Source organism: Triticum urartu, unplaced genomic scaffold, assembly GCF_056163025.1.
Source record: "Triticum urartu cultivar PI428250 unplaced genomic scaffold, HENAU_Tu73 scaffold1, whole genome shotgun sequence".
NCBI classification, from domain to species: Eukaryota; Viridiplantae; Streptophyta; class Magnoliopsida; order Poales; family Poaceae; genus Triticum; species Triticum urartu.
In genome coordinates this window covers 5,503,029-5,509,861 of record NW_028259461.1, presented here as the reverse complement: position 1 = coordinate 5,509,861, position 6,833 = coordinate 5,503,029, and positions in this window count along the sequence as shown.

Below are 6,833 nucleotides of genomic sequence, written 5' to 3'. Positions count from 1 at the left end.
TTTTTCCTGATCAGAAAAATACATGAAAAAGAAAGGAGGTAGAAAAATTTTTGGATTTATGGTTAAAGAAGAAAAAGAAGAAAACAGGGGTTCTGTTGAATTTCAAGTATTCAGTTTCACCAATAAGATACGGAGACTTGCTTCACATTTGGAATTACACAAAAAAGATTTTTCATCGGAAAGAGGTCTACGAAGACTTTTGGGAAAACGTCGACGTTTGCTGGCTTATTTGGCAAAGAAAAATAGAGTACGTTATAAGAAATTAATCGGTCAGTTGAATATTCGGGAGCAGTAATTTAATCGTTCAAATTTTTTTCTTGTTTTATTATTTTTTTAGTAGTCTTATAGTAGTCTTAGATTTTTCATTTTGATGAGCCTCGCTTTGAGGAATTCATGGAATAATCCATTTTCATGGAATAATGAATTAAGGAAGAAAGGATATGAGTCTACCGCTTACAAGAAAAGATCTCATGATAGTCAATATGGGCCCTCAACACCCATCAATGCATGGTGTTCTTCGACTGATCGTTACTCTCGATGGTGAGGATGTTATTGATTGTGAACCCATATTAGGGTATTTACACAGAGGAATGGAAAAAATCGCGGAAAACCGAACTATTATACAATACTTACCTTATGTAACAAGGTGGGATTATTTAGCTACTATGTTTACAGAAGCAATAACAGTAAATGCACCAGAATTCTTGGAGAATATTCAAATACCACAAAGAGCCAGCTATATTAGGGTAATTATGTTAGAATTAAGCCGGATAGCTTCTCACTTGCTATGGCTTGGACCTTTTATGGCGGATCTCGGCGCACAGACTCCTTTTTTCTATATTTTTAGAGAGAGAGAATTAATATATGATCTATTTGAAGCTGCTACAGGTATGCGAATGATGCACAATTACTTTCGCATCGGAGGAGTAGCCGCCGATCTACCTTATGGATGGATCGATAAATGTTTAGATTTCTGTGATTATTTTTTACGCGGAGTTGTTGAATATCAACAACTTATTACACAGAATCCAATTTTTTTAGAGCGAGTTGAAGGAGTAGGTTTTATTAGCGGAGAAGAAGCAGTAAATTGGGGCTTATCGGGACCGATGTTACGAGCTTCTGGAATACAATGGGATCTTCGTAAAGTAGATCCTTATGAGTCTTACAACCAATTTGATTGGAAAGTCCAATGGCAAAAAGAAGGGGATTCGTTAGCTCGCTATTTAGTACGAATTGGTGAAATGAGGGAATCCATCAAAATAATTCAACAAGCTGTAGAAAAAATTCCTGGAGGACCTTATGAAAATTTAGAAGTCCGACGCTTTAAGAAAGAAAATAATTCTGAATGGAATGATTTTGAGTATAAATTTCTTGGTAAAAAACCTTCGCCCAATTTTGAATTGTCAAGACAAGAGCTTTATGTAAGAGTAGAAGCCCCAAAAGGTGAATTAGGGATTTATCTAGTAGGAGATGATAGCCTTTTCCCCTGGAGATGGAAAATCCGTCCACCCGGGTTTATTAATTTGCAAATTCTTCCTCAGCTAGTTAAAAAAATGAAATTGGCTGATATCATGACGATATTAGGTAGTATAGATATCATTATGGGGGAAGTTGATCGTTGAAATGATAATAGATAGGGTAGAGGTAGAAACTATCAATTCTTTTTCGAAATTGGAATTATTAAAAGAAGTCTATGGACTGATATCGATTCTACCCATTTTGACCCTCCTTTTGGGAATAACAATAGAGGTACTCGTAATTGTGTGGTTAGAAAGAGAAATATCTGCGTCGATACAACAACGTATTGGTCCTGAATATGCTGGCCCCCTGGGCCTGCTTCAAGCTATAGCAGATGGGACTAAGCTACTTTTTAAAGAAGATATTCTGCCATCCCGAGGAGATATTTCTTTATTTAGCATTGGACCCTCTATAGCAGTCATATCAGTTTTATTAAGTTTTTTAGTTATCCCTTTGGGATATCATTTTGTTTTAGCCGATCTTAGTATTGGTGTTTTTTTATGGATTGCCATTTCAAGTATAGCTCCTATTGGTCTTCTTATGGCAGGATATAGCTCAAATAATAAATATTCTTTTTCAGGCGGTCTACGAGCTGCTGCTCAATCCATTAGTTATGAAATACCATTAACTTTTTGTGTGCTAGCAATATCTCTACGTGTGATTCGTTAAAATAGATCTTTTTCCTATAAAATCCATTAACTATTTATATTCCTTTTCTTATTTAGTATTTGGGTTGGTAAGTTAAACTAGATAGCTATATGAGTGAAACAAAACAGCTTATAAATTTGTAGTAAAAAGAAAAAATCTCATTTCCTACGTACAAGAAAAAAGTGGAAGTAAACATAAGCAGTGTAAACTCTTTATCCCAAGGTTGATATTTTTTAATTAGTCATCATATCTTGAAGCGGCCAAGAATAAAGGATTCACGATATGGAATTCCATTACTAGAATACTCCTAGTTATTACTATAACTTAATAATCCATAAGAAGAATCCACCAAAAGTTAGTGAAGGGTTAGGAACACTAAAGTACATAAAGGATTAGTAATGGAAAATCTAAAACATTAGAGATTTTTGCCCATAAAAGGAATCATAATAAGGACTTGCAATTTGTAGAAATTATCAAGTAGTACTTTCTTCGGATTCCGATCCAGAGTATGTTCCCATTCACTTGTTAAGGAAATGGCTATCAAGAACGAATTAACCCTTTATCCATTTTTTCTTTTTAAATACCCCCTCCCTGGGGAAAGAAGAATAGTAAAAAAGATATGGAGTGCACTAGAAAAAATTTTCATTATTTCCTTCCTCTATCCATATTCATGCAGAATTGCTCATGAACTAATACCCAACTCTTTCCATTTATTAATTGAATTCCTATAACAAGTAACAAGTGTTTTATTCCAAGATTAAGTTATTACTGAACAAAGAAAAATTTTCATTATATTATAAAGGATGAGATCAATTCGGAAGCGCTTTTTCTTATTCTAGCAGACGGAATTCCTTTGGTCTAATTTAGGACTTTCAAATCTATTTTATTTTATCTAATTCTATCTACGCCCCCGGGGCTAGGAACAAAACAGTCCTTTCCTTTTTCTGATCATAGAGAAGCCGTATGAAGCTAAGGTTTCATGTACGGTTTTGAAATAGCGGTGGGAACTGTGATGTTATCACCGACTATGATTATCTAACAGTTCAAGTACAGTTGATATAGTTGAAGCACAGTCAAAATACGGTTTTTTTGGATGGAATATTTGGCGTCAGCCTATAGGTTTTCTGGTTTTTTTAATTTCTTCTTTGGCAGAATGTGAAAGATTACCCTTTGATTTACCAGAAGCGGAGGAAGAATTAGTAGCAGGTTACCAAACTGAATATTCCGGTATCAAATATGGTTTATTTTATCTTGTTTCTTACCTAAATTTATTAGTTTCTTCTTTATTTGTAACAGTTCTCTACTTGGGCGGGTGGAATTTATCTATTCCCTATATATCCTTTTTTGATTTTTTCCAAATGAATAAAGCAGTTGGAATTTTGGAAATGACAATGGGTATATTTATTACATTAACTAAAGCTTATTTATTTCTCTTCATTTCTATCACAATAAGATGGACTTTACCGAGGATGAGAATGGATCAGTTATTAAATCTTGGATGGAAATTTCTTTTACCTATTTCCCTGGGCAATCTCTTATTAACAACCTCTTCTCAACTTGTTTCACTATAAATAAGATAATACAATAATAGTAAGAATATTTTCAACACAAAAGCTCTCTCAAACAAGAGAAAGAAACATATCTTTTTCATAGATATTTAGAATGAATATGTTCCCTATGGTAACTGGGTTCATGAGTTATGGTCAACAAACAATACGTGCTACAAGGTACATAGGTCAAAGTTTCATAACTACCTTATCCCACACAAATCGTTTACCTATAACGATTCACTACCCTTATGAAAAATCAATTACACCAGAGCGTTTCCGAGGGCGAATCCACTTTGAATTTGATAAATGTATTGCTTGTGAAGTATGTGTTCGCGTATGTCCGATAGATTTACCCGTTGTGGATTGGAGATTTGAAAAGGATATTAAAAGAAAACAATTGCTTAATTATAGTATTGATTTCGGAGTTTGTATATTTTGTGGCAATTGTGTTGAGTACTGTCCAACAAGCTGTTTATCAATGACTGAAGAATATGAACTTTCTACCTATGATCGTCATGAATTGAATTACAATCAAATTGCTTTAAGTCGGTTACCAATCTCCATAATGGGAGATTACACAATTCAAACAATTAGGAATTCGTCTGAAAGTAAAATAAACAAAGAAAAATCTTCGAATTCAAGAACGATTACTGATTACTAAACTTTGATTTTGTCTTTCTGTTATAAAAATCTAATAATTCTTTATTAAACTTTAAAATTAAACTATAAAGAAAAACGAAAAACTACTGCTTATTGGAAATTATTTCTTATTTTAAATCAGACTAGATTTTCGTGATATAATATAATTTATAACTATAAGTTTATACACAAAAAAATACCCTAATCCTTTTTTCCTTCCTTGAATCCTTTAGTTTTAGTCAGTTCATGAAAAATTTTATACTATTAATTTCTTTTTATCCATAATGGATTTACCTGGACCAATACATGAGATTCTTATGCTATTTGGGGGATTTGTTCTTCTACTAGGGGGTCTAGGAGTAGTATTACTTACCAACCCCATTTATTCTGCCTTTTCGCTGGGATTAGTTCTTGTTTGTATATCCTTATTCTATTTTTTATTAAATTCCTACTTTGTAGCTGTCGCACAACTTCTTATTTATGTGGGAGCCATAAATGTCTTGATCATATTCGCTGTAATGTTCGTAAATGGCTCAGAATGGTCTAAAGATAAGAATTATTGGACTATTGGAGATGGGTTCACTTCACTCGTTTGTATAACTATTGTTTTTTCACTAATGACTACTATCCCAGATACGTCGTGGTATGGAATTCTTTGGACTACAAGATCAAACCAAATAGTAGAACAGGGTCTCATAAATAATGTTCAACAAATTGGAATTCATTTAGCAACCGATTTTTATCTTCCGTTTGAACTCATTTCCATAATTCTTCTAGTTTCTTTAATAGGTGCAATTACTATGGCTCGGCAATAAGAAAACTTAGAAAAAGTACAAATTATAAGAATTGCAAATCTAAAATAAATAACTAAAGAATCACAATTTTGATTTAGTAAAATCCATCTACTGCCAACAAATACCTCCTTTTTTTTTTTTTTTTTTTTCTTTTGTTGTGTAATTGTTCTATTGTAATTAATTGAATCGGTTCAATTCTTGCCCTCATATTGAAATGAATCGAGATTGATAAGGAGTTAGTTAATGATGTTTGAGCATGTACTTTTTTTGAGTGTCTATTTATTTTCGATTGGTATCTATGGATTGATCACAAGCCGAAACATGGTTAGAGCTCTAATATGTCTTGAACTTATACTGAATTCAATTAATCTAAATCTCGTAACATTTTCTGATCTATTTGATAGTCGCCAATTAAAAGGAGATATTTTCGCAATTTTTGTTATAGCCCTTGCAGCTGCTGAAGCCGCTATTGGACTATCCATTCTTTCTTCCATCCATCGTAATAGGAAATCCACTCGTATCAATCAATCTAATTTATTGAATAATTAGACTTTTGAATAATTAGACATAGAATCCTCTAAACAAAGGCGCACATATTAAAATAAATAGAAATCAATACTATTTTCTTAGTATTATTTGAGAATATCCATTTTTTTTAGTAGATTATTGCATAGTATTCTTTTTCACTTAAATGAATTTTTGTATTTGTAATTCATTGATATTGCAATTTGAATATTGCAATAATTTATATTGAAAAGACGATAGCCAATTTATTGGCTAATTCGAATTCGTCTGTACAATTCGTAAAATTCTTTCTTATTTCTTATTTATTGTTGAAATCCAAAATTAAAGTCTCTTGGCTCTCTTCACGCTTTCTCACAAACAGATTAAAAAATAGATTTTTTTTTTTGAAGTTTGGATAAACCATTGCTTCGTCTGGTGTCTACAATACATATGACTCATTATAGTACTAATTTCATTTTTACCAGATCGAAAAATTTTATGTTGAAAAGAAAAATTTATAGATCCAATGTCACATTCCGTAAAAATTTACGATACATGTATAGGATGCACTCAATGTGTACGAGCTTGTCCAACAGATGTATTAGAAATGATACCCTGGGATGGATGTAAAGCCAAGCAAATTGCTTCCGCGCCGAGAACCGAAGATTGTGTGGGTTGTAAGAGATGTGAATCTGCCTGCCCGACAGATTTTTTAAGTGTCCGCGTTTATTTAGGGCCTGAAACAACACGTAGCATGGCTCTATCTTATTGATACGTTACAAAAAACTTCACTCGAATCGTCTGATTCCTCTTTACCGAAGAAGCCTGTGCTCGAAATAATCGAGCACGGGCTTTTCTGGTCAAAACGTATCTTGTCTTTATCACTTTATCATGAGTTATTTTCCTTGGTTAACAATACTTGTTGTTTTGCCGATATTTGCAGGTTCATTAATTTTCTTTTTACCTCATAAGGGAAACAAAGTCGTTAGGTGGTATACTATATCTATTTGTTTATTAGAATTCCTTCTAATGACTTATGCGTTCTGTTATCATTTCCAACTGGAGGATCCCTTAATCCAATTAAAGGAGGATTATAAATGGATAGATGTCTTCGATTTCCACTGGAGATTGGGAATCGATGGACTTTCATTAGGATCTATTTTATTGACAGGATTTATCA